This window comes from Telopea speciosissima, chromosome 9 (assembly GCF_018873765.1).
Source record: "Telopea speciosissima isolate NSW1024214 ecotype Mountain lineage chromosome 9, Tspe_v1, whole genome shotgun sequence".
Taxonomy (NCBI): Eukaryota; Viridiplantae; Streptophyta; class Magnoliopsida; order Proteales; family Proteaceae; genus Telopea; species Telopea speciosissima.
Genome location: NC_057924.1, coordinates 30,177,463 through 30,204,149, shown reverse-complemented (window position 1 = coordinate 30,204,149; position 26,687 = coordinate 30,177,463). Strand labels below are relative to the sequence as shown.

Genomic DNA, 26,687 nt, shown 5'->3' with positions numbered 1-26,687 from the left:
TGGAACCAACTGGAAGATGGGTCCTACACCTTTGCAAAACATTATGATTAAATTTGGACTCCTACAAAATATAGATTCCCTCGGAACAAAAGAATCATTTTTTATGATTTTGGGAAAGCTTGAAGAGGGCAGGGACCTCATTTCAAGTTACAGGAGGAACCCCAGTATAATTCATCTAAAACTACACTTAGGCTGTATTTGGTATGTATTCTTGGAATAGATTCTGGGTTTAGAAAACATTCTGAAACCTGATTCTTCTATATTTTCTCGCTTCAGAATGCATTTTAGACCCAGAATCTATTCTGAGAATGCAAACCAAACACAGCCTTGGTTCTATTGAGTATTGCAACTTTTTTTTTGGTAGAAGAGTATTGCAACTTGCATCATTGCATGAGCATATTACTGGTCAATCTGGTTTGTTGAAGATGTGTCTATCAAGCTCCTAGGAGTACTCTAAATCCAGGAAATGGATGGATGAAATTGTCCAAATCTCTCATCCTAATTTCAGCAATGGAAAAGATGTCAAAGCCCAGATTTATGTTACAAGAAGGCTGTTTATTATTTTTCTTTCACAACTGCTAGGACTTTGAAGAATTCTCCGGAGCAAGTTACATTGCCTTGTGCATTGGAATGCTCTTTTTTTAATGTTTGAGGCCCAAAAACGATATTTTGTTTTACTAGCATTGCCGTGCACATATTACAAGAACACATGATACATCCCTTTCTTCAACTGTACCTAATTACTTGGGTATTATGTAACCTATAAACCAACCAAACTACAGAAAACGACCTTATTTTTTCTCTCTTGATACAAGTTTGTTCATATACGTACCAGTTACACTAGGTACCACATCTGACATCACAAATCAGATTAAGAACAGATCAAAAGTAAACATGGGACAGCAGTGATGCAATTGACGGCTAAGTTGCAATAATTGATCCATGGTCAAATGCACTTTGCAATCTACCTGCCCATGAGAAATGTTGGTAAGCCAAGTATGCTGCAATCACTAGAGAAACAATTGCACCTCCTTGTGTTCGTCTGCCCATCAAAAAGACAGGAAGTGTGATCAAGATTAAGTGAAAAGGAAGGATCCAGTAAATAATCTCCCACATACTTCAACTCACCTTAGATTCATTACTTGGTAAGGAGCCAAAATTACAAGACGCAATGCTGTGAGAGAAACTTCCAGTCCACCTAGAAACCAAGAATTGCTCATTCAATATGTTCCATCAACCTATTTATTGCAATAGATGATAGAGAGAGAAAATTATGCTAAAATCAAAATATGATTGAGCATTAGCCATGCACTGTGCATATCTTCCTCTGTTTTTTTCAACAACTACACTTGTACCCCATCTGGCTGATGGTGTTAGCCTGGTGTTAGTTATAGTTTGAAAAACTCTTTTACCTTGAACCCTTTCCCAGCAACCCCACCCCCACACCTACTGCCGTCGCAACCCTGTGTATAAGAATTGATTCATCTCCAGGTTCACTGTCACCGCCTTCGAAAATGAGATGAAGGGGTACAGCACTGAGAGCTCTCCTGGTAAAGAAGATTAGTGTCAAGATATAAGGGACAGCTTATTGCATGGGATGTTGTTACTGAAAACCTGCATTTCTCATTCTATGAAGATAAGTTAGGGTGTAATGCATCTGCTTCTTTTTTCCAAAGGGCATACCAACTTGATGGTGGAACAACATTGTTCATGAATGAATAAAATACTATAGAAGAAAACAGACATGGAAGCTCAACACCAGCCAATTATCTTCAGAAGCTGAGGGAGATACAGTCAGCGAATACTGGGCAGATAGGAATTGGCCTTGAGTAACCCATCTCAGGTAAAAGTTGTGTTTGGTGGCAAATCCTTTAAAGATTTCTCTACTTTTATAGCCAAATCAGAAACAAGATTACGGAAATGACAGGTTCGATAGTGAAATATCAAATCTTGGGATTTTATTTTGCAGTCGTCGAAGCTGCAGATCCGGATTTGAAGAGCTCACAGGTAACAGTGAAGGGCGTCTTCGACCCACCAAAGCTCGTTGAGTACATGTACAAGAGAACAGGGAAGCGTGTAAGAAGTTCAGAGAGGAGGCAGAAGTGGCGGAGAGGGCTGCCGCAGCCAGTGACGAAGGACGCCACTAATTAGGACCAAGACGGAGAGGATACATTCCTGCAATGACTGTAGGAAGAACTTGGACCTGGAGATGGGGCGGGATTGCAGAAGGGTGGGGGCAGGTGGGGTTGCAGGAGGAAGAAGAAGAAGAAGAAAGAAGAAAGAAGAAAGAAGGGTATTTTGGGTATTAAATAAATAAGCCTTCACTGACGTCATCACTTAACGGAGACACACTAATGGACTGGGGCTGTTTGTAAAGCATTTTAAACTGTAGGGGAGGGGGTGTAATTTTCCCATTTTATTATTATTATTATTTTCAATTTTCCTTAGCATTCAGGTCTTGTGATAAAGCTAAATTTTGTCCATATAGACAAATGTGTATTGGTTTCAGGCACAATTGTGGAATAGTGACACACTGATCTTAAACAGTTGTGGAATATTGACACACGGATCAAAAAAACCCAGATATTCAAAGCATGTCTATGCAGTTTATTCCATATGTAACGAGAAATATTTCTAAAATAATTATTAAGATCTCTGTTCCTGAAGAACCACAAAATGTGAATTGTCTTCTCCTAGCAAACAAGTCTGTAACTCCCTACGTCTTTGAATGTCTGATGCAGGACAATCTTGGACCGGGCCAACCCAACTGGTGTACCACATTGGACCGACCCAAACCCAGTTGAACCGGGTCCAGTTTGAGTGTTTGGATCTACTAGGATTTTAGGAAGTTTATTTTATTTGGGAAATTATTATGTAATCTTTTATTTTAAGGTTATTAGACATATAGGGAAATTTCCAATTTGAGTTTTATTGGGTTTCTATTTTAGTTAGCCTAGTTATAGTAAGTAATTAGGAGTCTTTATTTTTGGGTGCCTTTTATTTCTCTTTATATATGATGTAATTCCCCATCATTAGAGATTACGCAAGAATGAATTGAAAACAAAGTGAGTTTGTGTATGAGCACACCCCCCCCCCTTGTCTTCTTCTTCTCACGGCTCCTTCTTCCCCTTTCTTCTGTGTGATTTCTCCCCTCCCCCTAAAATTCTGATTTCTTCCAAACTTCTCTTCTTCTTGATTTCTGTCCCGCATTATCGTGTATCAAAGCAAAGTAGATCCATCAACCATCCCTACCACATCAACCAAGACACCACTTCCGCCTTCATCCAACTACCCAACCCTTGCCATCTCAGCGCTGCCAAAATCCCAAACTCGTTTCACAGCCCCATCCCCACCCCCACCGGCTCCCCTTTCCATTGCAAGGATTCTGCAAAAAAAAAAAAAAAAAAAAAAAAAAAGGAGTTCCAGAAGGAGCGAGAGACAGAGTACAGAGAACCAGAAGCCAAAAAAAAAAAAAAAACAATCATACCAGGTTCAGGACCCCCTCGCCGCCGTTGAGTCCCCTCATTGGTGTCCTCCATTGACCATCACAGTCGAACTCCCAGTCCATCCCTTTGTCGCAAGTTGCAGCACCTCTTACTCTGGGTCCTCTCTCTTTTGATAAAGATGTTGAGGAATCCAAAGTGTCTTCGTTACGGTAACTCCCACCCCACGATCCTTCTTTTGGGCTATTGCTCTTTTTCCTTATTTATTATCTTTATTCCTAAACTGCCCCTCCAGTTTAACCTTAATCTATTATCCTTTTCTTTCTATTTAAGACAACTTTTCCCATATTACCCCACCTTAGTCTCAGTTTATTTCTGTCCTTTCTCATTTTTTTTCCAGAATTACCCCTCCCATCATACGTGTTATCCCATTGACTTTGTTTTCTTTGTTTTCCGTTATTCACGATTGTGCCACCCTCCCTCACGTGTCATTCAAAATTTTAAGTTGAACCTCCACAATTACAAATCTGCCATCCATTTAACAATTTCAGTTTAATTACAATTCTGCCACCGTCCTTTTGAACTTCATTGTATTTACAATTGTGCCATAAATGTTTTACACTTCACCATATTTACGGGAATTGACCAATAATAGGACTTAGATACAATGCAACCGAATTCTCGTGGTTACAATCCATCACCTATTATATCTTGTAACGATGGAAGCACTGCATCAGGTATTTTCTCCTTATGGATTTGTGGAAAAGATCATGACAACATTTCATAGGTCTGCTAGTTCTCAAGCCCTTATCCAGCACCAGTCACTCCTGAGTGCCGTTTCAGCAAGAAATGCTCTTTAAGGGCGTAATATTTATGATGATTGTTGTACACTGAATATTCGATTTTCATGTCTAAGTGACTTACAAGTGAACTACAATACTGAATGGTCATGGGATTTCACGAACAAATCAGCACAGGATGAAGAGTTCTTGAGACTTGAACGGTTGGATCATTTGATTGGAGAGGTCTTGAATTCCAGTTATCCATGAAATGCAAATGGCTGCCCCACCTGCTAATAGGACTGTCCCTGAAGAGCCTGACGTTGAAGCAACTCTGATTGAGAATAAAGAAGTTTCAGTAATTTCTGTCTTCAAGGAAGACCCAGCCCACGAAGTTCCTGCTACGGAGACTCATGTGGAAGACGTCGAAAGCGATATGTTCACATTAGTGGACTATGAGGTCAAGACCAAGGAACTTGGCCCTTTAACAACTCTGATGATCGTGACCAACCAAGAGGGTCCAAAGGAGCATGAGATTGAAACTATGGAGATCAAGAACACAATGGAAGGCGACACATATGGCCCTATGAATACATCCGACGACGTTAAGGTTGGGCACGTAGAACTCATCATCCCCTTAAAGTACTTTGAGGAGTGTCGTCCTTGTCTTTACGATTGCATCCAAGTTGTTGATCGTGGATGTTGATCGAGTGGTGTTGATCCTCTCCTTTTTTAAAACTCGTGGTCGAGTTTTTCTCAACATCAGGAGAGTTGATGCAGGACAATCTTGGACCGGGCCAACCCAACTGGTGTACCACATTGGACCGACCCAAACCCAATTGAACCGGGTTCAGTTTGAGTGTTTGGATCTAGTAGGATTTTAGGAAGTTTATTTTATATGGGAAATTAATATGTAATCTTTTATTTTAAGGTTATTAGACATATAGGGAAATTTCCAATTTGAGTTTTACTGTGTTTCAATTTTAGTTAGCCTAGTTTTAATAAGTAATTTGGAGTCTTTATTTTTTGGTGTCTTTTATTTCTCTTTATATATGATGTAATTCCCCATCATTAGAGATTACGCAAGAATGAATTGAAAACAAAGTGAGTTTGTGCGTGTGCACATCCCCCCCCCCCTTTCTTCTTCTTCTCATGGCTCCTTCTTCCCCTTTCTTCTGTGTGATTTCTCCCCTCCCCCCTGAAATTCTGATTTCTTCCTAACTTCTCTTCTTCTCAATTTCTGTCCCGCATTATCTGGTATCAAAGCAAAGTAGATCCATCATCCATCCCTACCACATTAACCAACACACCACTTCCGCCTTCATCCAACTACCCAACCCTTCCCATCCCAGCGCTGCCAAAATCCCAAACTCGTTTAACAGCCCCACCCCCACCGGCTCCCCTTTCCATTGAGAGGATTCTGCAAAAACAAAAAAAAAAAAAAAAAGGAGTTTCAGAAGGAGCGAAAGACAGAGTACAGAGAACCAGAAGCCCAAAAAAAAACAATTGTACCTTGTTCAGGACCCCCTCGCCACCGTTGAGTCCCCTCATCGGCGTCCTCCATTGACCGTCGCAGTCCAAGTCCAAGTCCATCCCTTTGTCGCAAGTTGCAGCACCTCTTACACTGGGTCCTCTCTCTTTTGATAAAGAAGTTGAGGAATCCAAAGTCACTTCGTTACGGTAATTCCCACCCCACGATCCTTCTTTTAGGCTTTTGTTCTTTTTCCTTATTTATTCTCTTTATTCCTAAACTGCCCCTCCAATTCAACCTTATTCTATTATCCTTTTCTTTCAATTTAAGACCACTTTTCCCATATTACCCCATCTTAGTCTTAGTTTATTTCTGTCCTTTCTCATTTTTTTCCAGAATTACCCCTCCCATCATACGTGTTATCCCATTGACTTTGTTTTCTTTGTTTTCCGTTATTCACGGTTGTGCCACCCTCCCTCAAGTGTCATTCAAAATTTTTAGTTGAATCTCCATAATTACAAATCTGCCATCCATTTAACAATTTCAGTTTAATTACAATTCTGCTACCGTTCTTTTAGAACTTCATTGTATTTACAACTGTGCCATAAATGTTCTACACTTCACCATATTTACGGGAATTGACCAATAATAGGACTCAGATACAATGCAACCGAATTCTCATGGTTACAATCCATCACCTATTATATCCTATAACGATGGAAGCACTGCATCAAGTATTTTCTCCTTATGGATTTGTGGAAAAGATCATGACAACATTTCATAAGTCTGCAAGTTTTCAAGCCCTTATCCAGTATCAGTCACTCCTGAGTGCCGTTTCAGCAAGAAATGCTCTTCAAGGGCGTAATATTTATGATGATTGTTGTACACTGGATATTCGATTTTCATGTCTAAGTGAGTTACAAGTGAACTACAATACTGAATGGTCATGGGATTTCACGAACAAATCAACACAGGATGAAGAGCTCTCGAGACTTGAAAGGTTGGATCGTTTGATTGGAGAGGTGTTAAAATAATGTACTCCAGAATACCGTGGGGGTATTCTGGTCCTTTTGGGGGTATTTTATGTTATTAAGTGTTTAGTTGGCTGTGTAGGTTTAGTCCCACATCGCCTAGCTTATATAAGTTGTAAGGGGGTCTTTCTCTCATTAAATCAATCAATTCTATTATTTTTCTTCCCTCTCTCTAACCCACGGTTCAACCAACATGGTATCAAAGCTGGTCTGATCTAGGTTAGAGAGAGAAAAACCCTATTTTCTCCCTTCTTTTCCTCCAATCGATCTCTCCTCTTCTTCTCCCTTTTTTCTCGTTTTTTCCTGCTCTTGTTTTTCTCCTTTTCAGCACAAAAACAGGGGCAACACTAATGAGGTAAACATCATATCGGTGATTTAGTGCTGCCTCCTTTCTCTCCTATCGTTTTTTATTAAAAAACAGCTGGAAGCCTCTTCTGCGAGTTTGGGGTTCCTCCTTTGAGATCAAATCTCGATAAACCTGATCCTCTAACAGAGGAACACCCTAAGCAGCCTTTTTCCAGCCCTATGTTACCCTATTCCTACACCTAACTTCCCTCTTTTCTTTCTCTCCATCAATTATTATTTTTTCCAGCCTAGATCCCCTAATCGATCTCAACTTGTCAGGGTTTCTCAAAACCCTGACTCCAATCGATTTTAGGGTTTCCCTTTTCAGATGCAGCTAATTTTTTGGGGGTGATTCCCTATTACTACAAGCCCTACTCGACCTAAGTTTGGACCCTTTCTGATGGCTGGAGTTGTTTCTACAGTAAAAATTCCTTAACCTACTAATTTGGTTACCTGCCTAAAACCCTGACTTTCAGGTTTTAGTTTTTGCTAATTTTGGAGGGCTGATTACTCCCACTTCAAGGACCAATCGACCTCAATATTGCACCTATCCAAGTTTTTTGAAGACCCCTACCCCAATCGATCTCTTCTTTTCAGGGTTTTCCAAAACCCTGATAAAATCGATTAGGGCTAGGGATGTTTGCTGTTGTTCGAATGCTTTGGAGGTGGTTCTAACATTAAAAGAGAACTCTCCTTCATCAGTTTAAGGCTTGAAGAAGGTCCTTTATGCTGGTGTTGCCCTACTCTACTTCTGCGATTTTTTGGAGTCTCTTCCCTTTGAAGATCAAGTCTCACTCTTACTGGCGATGGATTGTTCACCTTGGAGGTTCCATTCTAGTAGCCTTGGTCAGCATCTATTACATGTCTACATCAGCAATTACAGCCCCCTTTCCCTAAATCGATCTCAATTTCAGGGTTTTCTAAAACCCTGACAACAATCGATTTTAGGGTCAAGGTTTTCCTATCAAGCTCATATTTTGAGGAGAGTCTTATACATATCAGACGAGTATTCAACCCATTATTTAGCATCTTACATCAGGTTTTTTAGAAAACAAATCACGGTTCATTCTGTTGGCTTGATTTCTTCAATTTACAACCTATTTCCCTTACTTATTACTCTATGGCTGGCTACTTCAACTGCCTATGGATGTGTCTGGTTATTTATCTTATTTTGCTGGTTATTTTTTTTTAACTTCACTACCTACCTGGCTAGTGTTATTGATTGGCTTCTGTAAGCATGACTGGTTGATGTGTTACTGTTGCCTTCATGCGGAATCCTGCTGCCTTATGATTATGACTGAGTTTCCTTTTATTGGAGATCGAATTTCTTTCGTTATTGAAGACTCGAATCTGCTACCCTGGAGATCAGCCTATTTCGAATTACACCAGTGTTCCACGATTTTTTTGGTTGCACCTACGAACCTATTCAGTCATGTGGAGCTTTTCTGGTTAATATCCGGCATACTTTGGAGTTTGCATACTAGCATTGTTACAGATTCAGATCTGATCCAGTTTTGTTGAGGCTACTTCCATTCATTGCTGTCCGGATATCTTCTTAGTACTGTCTAGCATGTGGGTGTTTCTACTATGGAATCTTTTGCACAATTGCTCCTCCCTGTTTGAAGAATAAACAAGCCTTGACAATTGGAGCATTTCCTTATTTCGAATCAGATTTGTATCTTTTTCAGATCTGAATATTGGGGTTAGGAGTTTCTCCCCTACAGGGGTTTCCATTCAAAGTGTTTGTTTGATTGATGAAAAATGGTTGGAGCTTTCTATGTTACCCAAGTTAATCGTACTCCATTATCCCACTACTGTTTTTCTTTCACCACCTCCCAAAACATACCTTTGGCATTACCCATAACACCCTTGGAAGTTAATGGTATTCTCTTCTTTACCATTTCTTCTTTTTTCCATTACATTTGGCAGCCACTGAACCATTCTGGAATGTTATGTTTTGCCCTATCTCTAACCTAATCTCTCTTATGTCCACGTGCACTACACGTGAGGGGGGGATTATATACAGTATACCTGCAGCCATTGCAGAGAGCAGAACATGCAAGGACACTTGGTGCAAAACATAGAAGGTCAGTAAATCATAGAAGGTCAGAGGTTTCACCATTGCCAATAAGTATCTACCTTGTTATTGGGATACGTTTGCCGTAAGAGGGAGGCTAGTGTTAAAAATTTGAAGATGTTTGGTTATTGCCTGCCTATATGAGGTCCTACAGTTTGGTTGTTTCCGCTGCTTGATCTTTATTGTTGCCTGACTCATCTGCTTGCTGCCCTACCTTCAAGATTATCAGTCAGAGATTCATCCCTGGACAATTGTTGAAGATTGGTAACAATTGATCAAGTCTGCCCAAGTTTGAAGGTCTATTTTTTTCAAGTTCTTGAAGGTCTATTTGGGAGCTGCATTCCTTTTGGAGCTGGATTCTGCAACAACTTATTTTTCCCATTTTTTCATTCAAGTTGGGCATTATTACCTTGTATGCGCCAACTTGAGGGGGAGTGTTAGCATTGTTATGGAGAGGGTTTTTTTCTTCTTTTAGTCCAAGCTGGATCTTCCTTCTTTCGTATTTGTACAATCCAGCTTGAGGGGGAGTGTTAGAATAATGTACTCTAGAATACCGTGGGGGTATTCTGGTCCTTTTGGGGGTATTTTATGTTATTAAGTGTTTAGTTGGCTGTGTGGGTTTAGTCCCACATTGCCTAGCTTATGTAAGTTGTAACTTCCCCTCTATTATAAATAGAGGGGGTCTTTCTCTCATTAAATCAATCAATTCTATTATTTTTCTTCCCTCTCTCTAACCCACGGTTCAACCAACAAGAGGTCTTGAAAACCCTTCCAGTTATCCATGAAATGCATATGGCTGCCCCGCCTGCTAATAGGACAATCCCTGAAGAGCCTAACATTGAAGCAACACTGATTCAGAATGAAGAAGTTTCAGTAATTTCTGTCTTCAAGTAAGACCCAGCCCGCGAAGTTCTTGCTACGCAGACTCATGTGGAAGACGTCGAAAGAGATATGTTCGCATTAGTGGACTATGATGTCGAGACCAAGGAACTTGGCCCTTCAACAACTGTGAAAATCGGGACCAGCCAATAGGATCCTAAGGAGCTTGAGACTGAAACTATGGAGGTCAAGAACACAATGGAAGGCGACACATGTGGCCCTATGAATACGTTTGACGACGTTAAAGTTGGGTACGTAGAATTCATCATCCCCTTGAAGTACTTTGAGGAGTGTCGTCCTTGTCTTTACGATTACATCCGTACGTTCACCCCATCCAAGTTGTTGATCATGGATGTTGATTGAGTGGTGTTGATCCTCTCCTTTTTTAAAACTCGTGGTCGAGTTTTTCTCAACATCAGGAGAGTTGATGCAGGAAAATCTTGGACCGGGCCAACCCAACTGGTGTACCATATTGGACCGACCCAAACCCAGTTGAACCGGGTCCAGTTTGAGTGTTTGGATCAAGTAAGATTTTAGGAAGTTTATTTTATTTGGGAAATTATTATGTAATCTTTTATTTTAAGGTTATTAGACATATAGGGAAATTTTCAATTTGAGTTTTATTGGGTTTCTATTTTAGTTAACCTAGTTTTAGTAAGTAATTAGGAGTCTTTATTTTTGGGTGTCTTTTATTTCTCTTTATATATGATGTAATTCCCCATCATTAGAGATTACGCAAGAATGAATTGAAAACAAATTGAGTTTGTGCGTGTGCACATCCCCCCCTCCTTTCTTCTTATCATGGCTCCTTCTTCCCCTTTCTTCTGTGTGATCTCCCCTACCCCCTGAAATTCTGATTTCTTCCTAACTTCTCTTCTTCTCGATTTCTGTCCCGCATTATCTGGTATCAAAGCAAAGTAGATCCATCATCCATCCCTACCACATTAACCAACACACCACTTCCGCCTTCATCCAACTACCCAACCCTTCCCATCCCAGCGCTGCCAAAATCCCAAACTCGTTTAACAGCCCCACCCCCACCGGCTCCCCTTTCCATTGCCAGGATTCTGCAAAAAAAAAAAGGAGTTTCAGAAGGAGCGAGAGACAGAGTACAGAGAACCAGAAGCCAAAAAAAAAACAATCGTACCTTGTTCAGGACCCCTCGCCGCCGTTGAGTCCTCTCATTGGTGTCCTCCATTGACCGTCGCAGTCGAAGTCCCAGTCCATCCCTTTGTCGCAAGTTGCAGCACCTCTTACGCTAGGTCCTCTCTCTTTTGATAAAGAAGTTGAGGTACCCAAAGTCACTTCGTTACGGTAATTCCCACCCCACGATCCTTCTTTTGGGCTTTTGTTCTTTTTCTTTATTTATTCTCTGTATTCCTAAACTGCCTCTCCAGTTTAACCTTATTCTATTATCCTTTTCTTTCAATTTAAGACCACTTTTCCCATATTACCCCACCTTAGTCTCAGTTTATTTCTGTCCTTTCTCATTTTTTTTCCAGAATTACCCCTCCCATCATACGTGTTATCCCATTGACTTTGTTTTCTTTGTTTTCCGTTATTCACGGTTGTGCCACCCTCCCTCACGTGTCATTCAAAATTTTTAGTTGAATCTCCATAATTACAAATCTGCCATCCATTTAACAATTTCAGTTTAATTACAATTCTGCCACCGTCCTTTTGAACTTCATTGCATTTACAATTGTGCCATCAATGTTCTACACTTCACCATATTTATGGGAATTGACCAATAATAGGACTCCGATACAATGCAACCGAATTCTCATGGTTACAATCCATCACCTATTATATCTTGTAACGGTGAAAGCACTACATCAGGTATTTTCTCCTTATGGATTTGTGGAAAAGATCATGACAACATTTCATAAGTCTGCTAGTTCTCAAGCCCTTATCCAGTATCAGTTACTCCTGAGTGCCATTTCAGCAAGAAATGCTCTTCAAGGGCATAATATTTATGATGATTGTTGTACACTGGATATTCAATTTTCATGTCTAAGTGAGTTACAAGTGAACTACAATACTGAATGGTCATGGGATTTCACGAACAAATCAACACAGGATGAAGAGCTCTCGAGACTTGAACAGTTGGATCGTTTGATTGAAGAGGTCTTGGAAACCCTTCCAGTCATCCATGAAATGCAAATGGCAGCCCTGCCTGCTAATAGGACAGTCCCTGAAGAGCCTGACGTTAAAGCAACGTTGATTGAGAATGAAGAAGTTTCAGTAATGTCTGTCTTCAAGGAAGACCCAGCCCGCGAAGTTCCTGCTACCGAGACTCATGTGGAAGACGTCGAAAGCGATATGTTCGCATTAGTGGACTATGAGGTCAAGACCAAGGAACTTGGCCCTTTAACAACTGTAATGATCGTGACCAGCCAAGAGGATACTAAGGAACATGAGATTGAAACTATGGAGGTCAAGAACACAATGGAAGGCGACACATATGGCCCTATGAATACGTCCGACGACGTTAAGGTTGGGCACGTAGAATTCATCATCCCCTTGAAGTACTTTGAGGAGTGTCGTCCTTGTCTTTACGATTACATCCGTACGTTCACCCCATCCAAGTTGTTGATCCTGGATGTTGATCGAGTGGTGTTGATCCTCTCCTTTTTTAAAACTCGTGGTCGAGTTTTTCTCAACATCGGGAGAGTTGATGCAGGACAATCTTGGACTGGGCCAACCCAACTGGTGTACCATAAAAAAAAGGGAGTATCCAGTGCACGAGGCTCCCGCCAGTGCAGGGTTTGGGGAGGGTCATAATGTACGCAGCCTTACTCCTGTTTGCAATGAGACTATTTCCAGACTCGAACCTATGACCACTTGGTCACAATAAAAAATAAAAAATAAAAAAATTATAAGAGCACAAACTGCTACAAAGCTAGCTGGTTTCAGTTAATCACTAAAAATCATTCACTCTTCTTGCTAACTCACTCATCTCAACAAAATTACTTCCTTTTTCTTAACCGCCCTGTTTCTAGGTAAACTCCAAACAAAGCAACTCTCGCCCAAAATTATATTTAGGGAAGTAGTTTTCTGTCCAGGAGTGTGGCCTATGCCAGCACTCCCATGTGTCTTTCTCTCTCCTCGTCAAAACAAGGGGCAAAGGTGTCTTTTTATATGAGAAGGAGAGAGATAAATGTTAACAAAACAGGAGTTAGGAGAATGCTTGAATGATCAAACTGATCAACCAAGCCATATATTTATAATATGGAAGATTACATCACAAAGATAAAAATACCCCTAGCTATAGCTGACTAAACTAGGCAGCATAAAACACTAAAAATTAAAGTAGTAAAAGGAACAGAATACCCCCACGGTATTCTGGTGTACATTATTCAACACTCCCCCTTAAGTTGGAGCAAATATGTCAATCATGCCCAACTTGACTAAATTAGGATGAAATAGTTTTCCGGATAATCCCTTGGTGAAAATATCAGTAAGCTGATCAGCAAACTTCACAAAGGGAACACAAATCAGCCCTTCTTCCAATTTCTCCTCGATGAAATGCCTATTCACTTCAGCATACTTAGTGCGATCATGTTGTACCAGGTTGTGTGAATACTGATTGCAGCCTTCTTGTCATAGTACAACATCATAGGAAGACGAATAAGAACCCCAAGGTCTTGTAGCAAGCCTTTGAGTCAAAGTAACTCACAAATGCCTTGTGCCATAGCACGAAATTCTGCTTCGACACTAGAACGAGCAACCATATTCTGCTTCTTGTACGCCAAGTGACAAGATTGCCACCTACAAAAGAACAATACCCAGAGATAGACTTGCGATCTGTAGAACCAGCCCAATCAGCATCAGCATATGCCTCTATCCGTAGGTAACCATGAGAAGACAGGAGAATGCCCTTTCTAGGAGCAGACTTCAGGTAGTGAAGGATACGAAAAATAGCCTCCATATGAAAAGAATAGGGATCATGCATAAACTGACTCACAGTACTCACAGCAATAGCAATATCAGGATGTGTGTGTGAGAGATAAATCAACTTCCCCAGTCTTTGGTACCGGCCTTTATCAACAGGTTCGCCCTCTTTTTCCTTGAGACGAACAGTAACATCCATAGGAGTATCTGAAGGGTGACATCCTAACAAACCAGTTTCAGCCAATAAATCTATAACATACTTCCTTTGGGAGAGAAAAATGCCTTTAGAAGATCTGGCAACCTCAATCCCAAGAAAGTACCGTAGCTTTCCTAGATCTTTAATCTCAAACTCCTACCCAAGAAAGGACTTCAACTGCTGATCTCATCACCATCATTGCCAGTGACCACTATGTCATCAACGTAGACTATAAGAACAGTGAGTTTCCCACCAACCATCTTTATAAAGAGAGTGTGATCAGCATTACTCTGCTTATAGCCCACAGAAATCATGGCCTTGTGAAACCGGCCAAACCATGCTCAAGGTGACTGCTTCAGCCCATAAAGTGCACGTTTCAATTTACACACCTTACCTTGGTTTTTGTCACAAGAAAACCCTGATGGAATGTCCATATATACCTCCTCATCCAGTACTCCATTGAGGAAAGCATTCTTCACATCCAACTGTTGCAATTCCCATCCAAGATTGAATGCACAGGATAGCAAAACCCGAACAATATTCAGCTTTGCAACAGGGGCAAAGGTCTCCTGGTAATCAATGTCGTATGTCTGGGTGAACCCCTTTGCCACGAGTCGTGCCTTATACCTATTCACAGTGTCATCCACCTTTTGTTTCACTATAAACACCACTTACATCCAACAGTTCTCTTCCCAGGTAGAAGAATCACAAGCTCCCATGTGCTATGTTTTTTCAAGGCTTCCATTTCTTCCATCGTTGCTACCTTCCACTTTCCATCTGATAGAGCTTCCTGCCACTTGTTAGGAAAACAAACAGAAGAAAGAGAAGAAACAAAAGCACGAAAAGATGGAGAAAGGGAGTCATAAGAAATAACATAGGATATATGATGCTTAGTGCAAGCTCTGACACCCTTGCGAATAGCAATAGGTAAATCAGGAGAAGAAGTATTACCAAGTGGAGAGGCAGGTTCTAGAACCAGGTTCGGCAATTGGATGGTACTGGTGCTATAGTTAATTAAAGCTGCTTATGTTTCCCTGTATAAGTCTGCACATTAGATTCATTAATCCTCATCTGAAATTCACTAATGGTTTTTTGGACTGGAGTCTGCCCCCCTTGAATAGGAATGTCAACAACATCATCCGGGATGGTCTCCTCCTGTATAGGAACCTCTCCCCTTGAGGCAGAGGGAGGACTAGGAGTAAGAGGAATAGAGACAGACTCATTGTAAACAGACTGTAGGGGTGGTTCTATGGTTAGCACATCTTTACTAACACTCTCCCCCTGAAGAGGTGGAGACAAATAATAAGACACAGTCTCATGAAAAACAACATCCATACTGACCAATGTACGTCTAGCAAGAGGATAATAGCACTTGTACCCCTTCTGGGTGGCAGAGTACTCTAAAAAATGCAGCGGCGACTACGGGGTTCAAGTTTACCAGGGGGACCTAGTATCCCTGGCATAGTAAACGCAGCCAAACACCCTAGGGGGAACAATAAGAGAAGAAGAACCAAATAAAAGCTCGACAGGGGACTTGGAGTCAAGAACCCGACTGGGCAGCCTATTAATCAAATAGGCCGTAGTGAGGATAGCATCTCCCCAATAAAAGGAACATGTCGAGCAAACATAAGTGCTCTGGCCACCTCCAAGAGATGGCGGTTTTTCCTTTGAGCCACACCATTCTGGGCTGGAGTATCAACACAACTGGTTTGATGTAAAATCCCATAGGCAGCAAGGTATCTTTGGAACTGACCTTCCATATATTCAGCCCCATTGTCACTTCTCAAGACTTTGAGAGTGGCATTAAATTGGGTCTAGACCATCGTGTGAAAATGCTGAAAACAAGAAAAAAACTTCATTTTTTGTGTGCATCAGGTAGACCCAAGTGAATCTAGAATAACAATCTATAAAAATGACATACCACCTATGACCAGAGAGAGAAGTTTTTCGACTAGGACCCCACACATCAGTATGAACCAATTAAACTAACGAAGAAGACCTTTTATTAGAAATAGGATAGTTTGAACGTGTCTGCTTGGCCAAGACACAAGGCCCACAAAAAAAATCTTCCTTATTACAATTTTTTATTAATCCTGGAAATAAATGTCATAAAGTTCCTAACGGGGTTGTCCTAGTCGAGAATGCCATTGGTGTACTTCAGAGGAGAATGATGCAAGCTAACATAGCTGAGAAGGTAAAGCCTGTGTAATAAGAGGGTCACCATCAAGCAGGTACAATCCACCATGCACTTTACCTGATCCAATCATCTTCCCCGAGTCCAGATACTAAAAGACACAATGAGATGGAAAAAAAGTCACTTTACTATTCAGATTTTTTGTAATACTACTAATAGATAGAAGGTTAGTAGTGAAATTGGGAACATGCAACACAGAAGATAAGGTAAGAGAAGGGGAACAACTAATGGATCATTTCCCAGAAATAGATAAAAGGGACCCATCAGCTATTTTAACCTTATCCTTTCCAAAAGTAGGGGAATAGGTATGAAAGAGGCTAGAAGAACCTGTCATGTGATCAGTGGCATCGGAATCGATGATCCATGGAGTGGAAACAACCGATGCACAATAACCAGCAAAGGAAATACCTGAACGGGCAAAATGAGAACCTAATGGTGTGGAATAAATGGCAGTAGATGTAGTAGAGGCAGCGGAAGTCTGTAACATACGCCTGTCGCCTGAGAGCCTGAAATTCTTCCTGGGAGAAAACTAGTTCAGTAGTAAGGGTTGTAGTTACACTTTCAATACGATTAGCCTTGCCTTTAGGTTTACCACGACCACGTTTGGTCTCAAAATCAACGGGCTTCCCATGTAATTTCCAGCACTGAGCCTTAGTGTGATATGGTTTATTGCAACGATTTTACACTTGATTGGCTCTCGTGCAGAAGCAGCAGTAGCAGAAGCACTACTCTCAGAAGTAGTAGAAGAGTTGGAACCAACAGCCTGTAGGGCTGATCTCTCAATTGCAGGAGTAAACATCATAGCAGCCCAACGTGTCTCTTCAGTGTGAACATAAGAAAAGGCCTACTCCAATGTTGGGAAAGGATCCTACCAAGAACTTGCACTCGAATTGGATCATATTCCGCATTAGGAGCAGCCAAAAAATTATAAACCTGAAACTGGTTCACATACTTAGAATAGGCAGTAATGTCGTCAGGTATAGAGGGCTGAAATCGCGCATAGTGATCCAATTGTTGCCATAAGCTCTTTAGGATAGCACAGTATTTGGTAACTGACAACTCCTTCTGAGTAGTGGTATGGAGTGTCTTCCGGATGTCATAAACTTGTGCATCATTCCCCAATTGTCCATAAGTTCCCTTAGCAGCAGCCCATATCTGTGCTGCTGTTTCAAGGAGAAGGTACTGGCTGGAGAGTTCTTGAGGCATGGAGTTCAGAACAAAGGATATAACCATAGCATCATTGGCATTCGATCAAGCTTGAGAAGGGCCCTCTTCAGTGGGCTGTTTAGAGATGCCATTAAGATGGCCACTGAGTCCTCTTCCAGCCACTGTCAAAGAGAGAGATCTGGCCCACATTAGATAATTGGTGCCATCAAGTTTAATGGAAGCAGCATAAGGGAGGAATTCAGTCCTGGACTGACCATCTCCTCCAGAAGTAGCCGTGGTCACATCAAAGTCTGGCATGATGAAGATAATCCTTGGCAGAAAATCAGAAGCAAAAGAACTTAAAAATAAGGTCAAGTGATCCTCTTGGCAGCAAAGAAACCATGAAAGTAATAGAGCAACAAGCAGCCCTAACCTCCAAAAATCGATAAGAATCAGGGTTTTGAAAAAAACCTTGAAAGAGGAGATCGATAAGGGTTAGGGGTCTTCAAAAAACTCGAAAGGGGCTGATAATAATGTCGAGTCCTCCTTGAAGTAGTATGAATGAGATCTCCAAAGATCAGCCCAAGCAAAGAACAAAAAACCCAAAAATTGATAAGATTCAGGGTTTTTTTCAAAACCCTGAATTGAGATCGATATTGGGTATAAGCTGCAAATAGGTTGAAATTTCTGTAATATCTGCTGTCCAATACTGCTATGATCAATCTCCAATAGGTAAAAACAGCTTCCAAGGCAAAAGAGAAGCTGATCTTTAAGAAGGGGAGATTTCCAAAAAATCGTAGGAACAAGGGCAGCAGCAATCAAACTTGATATTTTGATTAAACCATCTGTTGAAGAGGTTGAATTGAGGGCAGCATCTAGATTGTATGATCATCTCATTAGATCTTCCCTAATAAGAGAAGAAAACCAAAAAAGAAATGAGAGGAGAAAGAGAAGATCGAGTGGGAGAAGGTGGAAGAGAGGAACAATGGAAGGTGGTGGGTTTTGAAAACCTAGATCAGAGAAAGTGGCTCTGATGCCATGTTAACAAAACAGGAATTAGGAGAATGCTTGAGTGATCAAACTGATCAACCAAGCCATATATTTATAATATGGAAGATTACATCATAGAGACAAAAATACCCCTAGCTATAGCTGACTTAACTAGGCAGTATAAAACACTAAAAATTAAAGTAGTAAAAGGACCAGAATACCCCCACGGTATTCTGGTGTACATTATTCAACAATAAACTCATGGGAGTGTTGGCATAGGCTACACTCCCAGACAAAGTTTTTTTTTCCTTATATTTATTAATGAATACTAAAGTTGCAAAAAATAGGAAGTACCATTATCATGGTGATTGCAACTATCATGTGAGTAAATGACAGTGAAGGTCTGGAAACTTTATGTCTGTTGTTTCAGGTGACAATTTTAGCTCTTACTTGTTGCATAGAGTGTAGGTCAATATAACTAAGTAAGAAAGGTTCAGAAGAAATTACCAATATTTTCTTTATTAGAAAAAAGTTAGAGGTCAACCTGGTTTAACAACATACACACCAGGGATATAGAAGAGTAGATGAACAAGAAGAGCCAAGAATGCAGTCCAACTACCATAATCGCTCCTGTCAATTAAACATAGAGAAGTTCATCTAATAAGTTTCATGCTGAAGAAAGAAGGGAAACTAAACAATCAAGATGATACTAGCATCACCTACTTGATCCATGAGACGATGGTTGAAGGTGCTTGTAGAACAAAGGAACAATAAATGACTTTTGAACTGCAGTGCCGCTGGAAACTGCTAGAACCCTAGAAAAAAAGTCAGTATATGTTAGATAATTTCAATACCCTACAGAATTCAGAAGATACTACGAATTCTAGAATTTAATAAGATGGCCAGTTGAGGTGATTCAACACAAAACATCACCCGGTCAACCCAAGTCGAGTAGAAACCATAGTGTAGTAGGGTCTTCCGGAGGAAGCTCCACTCGAGGCGATCGTATGCCTTACTCATGTCTTTGACCGACATAACGCGTCTGTAATTAATCTAAAACCAGGAAAATATGATGTGTGTGTGTGTTGGGAGGGGGGGAGGGGTTTAAAATAGTTGGGTCACTGAATTGTTAGTTTGTGATTCTTTTATTGGCTGATCAATCCAAGACCTATGTGTGATTAAACATAAACTCTTGCAGTTCATTAAAATGAATTGTTAAGGTTGGATTCTCAATTCACTAGGTCAACATGGCTCTATTGTGTACATGAATGTCATTTTTTCCGCTTATTACTACAGCATGTAGATTTACTATGCTAAAATTGTGTGATTTGACTCATTTTACAAATAAATTCTTCGTGAATCCACATTCAATCAATTTGGATGCAGTAGAGTTAGAAAATCTGGTCCTTCTGAAGGAGTTTCTGTTTGCAACTTTAATGGAAATTACAATCAATATAGAAATTTGAAAAATAAAAAAGGGTATCATGTCGTCCATAAATCATACTACCAAGGAGAATAAAAATCTCAGGATCACCAAACAGACAAACAGGAGAAAGAGAAACAAGATACTTACGCCAACGCAACAGTGCAGACCCATTCAAGGGTTCGAGGGGTGAAAGGGGCAGAGTAACAAACGGTGCCGGATACACGCTTGTTCCTCTTCAATTGTTGATTCTTGGGTGAGACTCTGCAAGCATTACGAGAATCAGATAACCGATTAGATCGATAGAATTAAGCTAATATCATCTTACCTGAGGGGATGAAAAAGGAGGTTATTTGATTGGTGAGTGGAGCTGAAGACAGAGCATAGTTTATTACTCTGATAACGGGATGAAGTGACGTGAGGAGAGCGAAAGGGAATCCCTGCGAAGATAAGAGGAAAGATGAAGGAGAGAGGAAGAGATACCATCACCACTCCTTTTTGTTTTGTTTACTATCTTCGTCTCTTTTGCAGTTGCAGAGTTGCATAGCGGGGAAAGAGAATGGAAACGACAGAGAGTGAGACCCAGTGATAACTTACACGGAAAGCGACGTGGAATTGGGAATCGAATCGGCCAGTGCCGAAATCGACCCGAATCGGCCAGAAACTGATTAGAATCGTCCGAAATCGGAATCGGATCAGTCGACATTTTTTAAACCGTGAGTGACGGGATCCCTCGAGATTTGTGAAAAAATCGTGTGCAGCGAGACGATGCAGATGGATTTGACTTTGACGCCACCATCGCCACCGTTTTAGTAGGTAATGGGCACGTGAATCCTTCGTGTAATGTTTACCAAAAAAACAAGGTTAATTTACACATACCACCCCTGAGGTTTAACGAAAATATAATTTTACCCCCCAATTTTGGTTAATTATGCGTACCCCCTAAGGTTTACAAACGTTAACAAATACACCCATTCCGTTAGTTCATGACTAACAACGTTAAAAATACGATGTAAACTAACAAAATTGCCTCTGGCAAATAGGTTTCAAAACAACAGAATCTTTGATTATACTCAACAGGGAAGAAAAGGAAATGATAATGAAACTAAAATTAATGCTAATGAAATTGAAATTACCAGTTCCTTTCTTGATCCAAGGAGAGACCATGATCGTCGGCACACGAACTCCCAATCTATCGAACTTGCAGAAATCAGGAGCAGGGCTCGTGTTCCCATCTGGGTTTGCACATTCACATATGGAGTACTAACATGATCGAAGAATCCACCATGTTCATCATAAGTCATGATTAGAAGGGTCTCATTCCATTGAGGGCTCGATCTTAAAGCCTCATACACCTCCTTCATGATCTTCTGCCCAGCGGCAACATCGTGAGAAGGGTGATCATCATTTGCAGATAAACCTTTAAGATCAAAGTACCTTGGCTCGATCACTGTCAAGCTAGGCAATTTTCCTTCTCTAGCATGCCTCTTGAACTTCAAATCGAACTAATGGAACTTAAGTATACGTTTCAATTCCCGTAAATTCCTATAGAGAGTAGTGGGGATGTTCTGGAAGTAAATACCAAAATCAATCCTATTCTCATGGATAGAAGCGAAGCTGGTTTTCTGCGGGTACCCATGCGCAAGCTGTTTCTTAACATGACTGATCGACCCATGAGAAGTTGCAAAGTAAACGAATAATCTATTGGGCTAGGTGGGTCCAGGAATCGAAGAGAACCACCGGTCGAAGACAGCGAACTCACGAACTAGAGATTCATAGATTGGTATCGATTCAGGATTGAAGCCTTTCATGATTGTTTCAGAGAGGTTAAGAGAGATGGTTAGAGCTTGTTCGACAAATCTAGACATGGAAGGAATGAGAATGGGGCCAAAGACCTATTGTTGAACCGCCTTGTAAGAGTGGCCTGGATCAGGATCGACAAATTTGGCATCGTTGGTGAAGCAGATGGATTGGGAACCTGGGGTTTTAGTAGAAATAGGATTGCATTCCTTGCCTGTAACCCCATTAATTATTGGGTTTGCAGATTTCTTCATCCATCCGAGCATGTGATCGAAGGATCGATTCTCCATGACGAGGACTACAATGGTTTTGATGGGTTGTTGAGTGGCAGAAGCAGAAGTGGAATGGGGAGGAAGACGAGTTGCAGGTGAGCAAAGGGTTTAGATTGGAGATTTTTCCCCAATTTGAAACCCTAAATTGCCAAGGGCAATTTTGTCACTTGACATCGTATTTTTAACGTTGTTAGTCATGAACTGACAGAATGGGTATATTTGTTAACGTTCATAAATCTCAAGGCGATATGCAGAATTATCCAAAACTGGGGGGTAAAATTATACTTTCATTAAACCTCAGGGGTGGTGTGAGGATCCGTTCTTTTCCCGGGCAGGAACTGCTATGGTTTTCTTTTCTTCTACGGCAGCTCGGAGGGTTTTGGGGTTTCGGGATTATGCTCCTCGGTTGGAGAGAGAGAAGGAATGCGTCTTCTCAAATGGTTATAGTTCATCAGGGGACGGGGGTCATAAAATTAAATGAAATGGAGTTGCCACCTAGGATTAGGGCATAGGACCCGTTGGTGTAGCCCTGTGAAGGGCTACGAGACTTCGTTTGGTCTGGTCAGAGGTTCGGGGTAAGTGATCAGGTTACGAGAGTGGGAAGGTGTTAGGCACCCACCTCGCCCGGGTAAACCGGTCTTTTTACTAGATGTTGGTTTTTGAATATTCTTCCTTCATAATGTCCTATTTCCACATGTATAGCTAAAATGATACACACACTGCTTAATTAAATTAACTACTGCACACTACACAGTCCTAATTTAAAAAGCCTACATTGCTACTGTAATACCCCAAAATTTTGAAAGCCTAAAAGTGTTGATAAATAATTAATTATCTAAGTCTAGGGGTATTTTCATAATTGTACACCTCTGGGGTATTTTGTAATTTTACACTTTAAGGGCATTTTTATAATTTTACACCTTAGGGGTATTTCATAATTTCACACTGCAGGGGCAAATTCATAAATTAATAACTATTTTCCTTATTACCATTACGTGCAGAATTTAATTTTGATAATAATCTAGTGCTGAATGGCATAATGATAGTTAAGAATTAAAGAGTGCTTTCGTTATTTATTTAAATATTGTTTTGGGGATTAGATAAACAAGTTAGTGCCTAGCTTAGTTGTCACACCCCCATCCCATTAAAGGATAAAATACTATAAATGGGGTATGATAGGATGTTTACCAACATCCTAACCACTACCAGGATCACGATGCAGTGGCCAACGCACAGTCTTATACTAATATTAAATCACAATAATATTAGAATGCGGAAAGTAAAGGAATATTTCATTCCCAAAAGGATCAGAAATGAGCGGAAGCGTTACAAATACACAAGGTTCAAGTCTACGTGATAGGTAGTTTAATATTTTACATTTCAACCCAAAATGATTAACTAGAAACTGAAACAATAGGAATACTACTAAATATATACAATACTGATAATAAACAAAATGAAAAGGCATAAATTGTGCCCCAATGGCACAGTTCACGAGGACACGCCATAATCGTGGTCCAAAATCACGGGCTCCAATCAGTCCACCTCAAAAGGATCACCAACATACGTTACCTGCATACAGCTAAAAAGGGTTGCACAACGGGGGTAAGCTTCACTGAGCCTAGTGAGGGGATGGTGAGTGCACATACACACATTCACATATAGTCCATGATGCATGAAATGTTTAAATATATTTTTCACCTAACAAATAGTCTAAGTCATGGTATATGCTACTGTGATAACTTGGGAGACACTGAGGGTCACTTATCCTATCGCTCCAGTGAAACCTCAGTTATCACGAGGGGACCTACGCCGGTAGAAGCCATCATGACCACCCAGTGGCATACCCCGATAGCCATCACTACCCCTAACCTGGCCTCTCCCGTCTCCATAGCCATCAGGTGCTCAGACTATCCAACACATAAACCCCTGTTGGCAAGGGTCGTAGCAGAAGGGAGCATAAATCCTAGCCGCAGATATACTACATGTAAATCCTATTGTCCCGAGAGGTATTCCGGGTGTATCAACGTCCCATTCCATCTAGTACCTGAATACCAGCACGACACGACACATACAGACCAAGAAGATAAGCAATGAATATCATAAGCATTTTGGGGTTTTCGGCATCGGCATACCCGACACCGTAACCTGATATAATAAAGTAAAGCAACATATCCACAATTCATCATTTCATATCCAACATAGTTTATATGCAAGTATGTAACATGTTAAGAATGGATGCCGCATAAACACAATTATATGATCTATATATATATATGTATATATATATATATAAAACAAGTCCAAACATCACCCAAAACCCACTCACAGTTTGCTTGCTTATTGTTTGGTGTGTTTGGTATGGATTTACCTTGGTGCATACACTCCCGTACTAGTTACGAAGTCTAAGGATGCGTGAGAATATCGTTAGAAGTGTATAGGTGGGTTCCACGAAGGGTCCCAACAGTTTATTTAAAGTCTGGGTCAAGATAGCAAGGGCTGATGAAGGAACGGAGTCAGCCAGGTGAGTCCAGTCGTTCTCCCGCCACCATTCTTTTGAAATTCGAGAAGATTTTCACCTTCAGCCTTTCGTCCATGGAACCACAAGGGTCCCAGGGTTAGGGAGGTGAGTCCAATCCTTCGTTGGAGGTCCAAAATATATAGTCCTTTATAGGACTTAGAGGATTCAAGGGATTGGATCCAACTCCAAGGTTTTCCCCAAGTGTTACTATTGTTAAGTTTGCCAAAATACAACACAACTTCCTAAGTCAATCACTTTCAATCTTCTCCCCTATAAGTGTTATGGCTTTTAGGACCCTAAAAGGATCACTTCAAGGTCCTATAAGACCACCAAGGCCTAGTCTGAGCATTAGTCTTGGGATTCATGGGTTTGGAATCACTTTAGGATTTTCCCAATTCTAGGGTGAGGTCACAAGTCTCTTAGGACAGTAAGGGGGTTTTGAGGGCATCAAGGGTGGACCTTGGCACCTCGATAGGTCAATTAATTGATATATTTAGGGGGGCCACTTTAGGTGGTAATGAACCCCCAATAAGATTTATTAAGTCTTACACAAGCAGCCACAATGTGGGCAAGGTCATCGGACTAAAGTAATGTTCTAAAGTTACTATCAAAATACATCATCTAGGTTTGGGCCCACTTTTGAGGGTCTTTTGTTTATATTGGGTCCACGGTTTCTTCATAGAAATGTATCCCTTTGAGTCAATTTTACAACGCAACTGAATCACGTCGATACGATATGTGTAGACGAAGTTACAACTAAAATACTAAACAATGGTCATGCTGTAAAACTGCGGGCGGATCCACGAACGGATTCTCTTATGTGAGTCAGCCCATGCATTCGGTCGAACTCTGAGACACATCCGATACACACCCAAGGGGGAGGATCCACGGGAGGATGCACGATGGTGAGTTTGGTCCTTAGTCCGCTCGCAGCAAGAATGGGTTTTTAAAGTCCGAACTTCATCCAAATTGATCCCCAATGCCTCCAATAGCTTCAAGGGCTTGTAGGGATGACTTTCAAGGTTCATTAGGGTCCCAAATATCCAAATGGAACAAAATATTAAGCCATCTATGGTCTATATCCAATTTCTCAACCCAAACTTAGGTTTTTGGATGAAATCCTAGGTTTTCATGGCTTGGGTTGAATGACACACCATTGGGAGGATTAAAGGTGTGCAAAGACATCCAAAGGGACTAAGAACAAGCCCCAACACAAGAGCATTAGGTTCCAAGTGGAACCCAAGCTACTCCCAATCTCCAAAATCCAAAACCTAAACTAGTAAATAGAGAAAATGGAGAGGGAGAGATGGCTTACTTTCAATGGAGGCAGCAAGCACAAGGCTAGGTGAGCGTTCTTTGTCCTTCTTCTCTTCTACTTCTCCTTCTCCTCTTCTTTTCTTTCCTTCTTTCCTTCTCCGGACAGCAAGAGGGGAGGGAGAGAGTGTGAGTGAGGGAGTTCCCTTTCCCCCTTTCTCCTTCTTCTTCTTCTTCTTTTCCTTTCTCTCTTCTACGATTTCAGCAATTGGAAGAAATGGGAATGAGCTAAAGAGCTCATACCCATAAATAACTAAAATGGGCTGAAGGCCTGTTTGGTTAGGTGCCCTCAAAACACATTTATCCCTTAGTCTTTTAATAGGTTCTAATTAGGTCTTAGGTCATGTTTGATCCAAGTCTTAGACCACTAGGTCCATTTAGTTAATTAGGGTCTGTTTAGGGTTGGACCCAAGTCCATTGGACTTAATTGTCCTTCAAGGTCTGTTTGGTTTTAGGTTAGGGTGCTAAAACCCATTATTCCTTTAAGTTAGGCCTTGTGAGCCCACTTTCATGGCCCACTTAACCAACTCATGGTGAGGGCAGGGGTTCACATGGTCCAAAGGTCTAATTAGGGTATCCGGGATACAGGAATCTAGGTCCCACAGGAAAACAAATCAAAAGGACAGGTAACAGCACATGCGGATTATCGATTGGATTCACCAGTAGTGGATCCGGTCGTGACTCCGGTGCTACTGTCAAAGCCCAAACTTCAAGGAAAGTTACGGGGCTTTGACCTGTACTTTCAGGACTTCAAGGGGACACTTATAATAAAATACTAGGTTCAAGGTCATTAATGTTGACCATTGCCACCATAGCATTACCCTCTGGGTAAGGTCTAAATTGCCCCGGGGTATTAGGGTATATTTTGGGTGCGGGTGTAACATCCCCCCAACCTTATTAAAAATTTTGTCC

At 40.9% G+C, this 26,687-nt stretch overlaps 2 pseudogenes; both read right to left on the bottom strand.

The window, feature by feature from the left end:
• Positions 1 to 647: 647 nt before the first annotated feature.
• LOC122639523 lies at positions 648 to 20,460 on the bottom strand (annotated as a pseudogene).
• Positions 20,461 to 20,885: 425 nt separating this feature from the next.
• On the bottom strand, positions 20,886 to 22,012 carry LOC122638817 (annotated as a pseudogene).
• Positions 22,013 to 26,687: the final 4,675 nt, after the last annotated feature.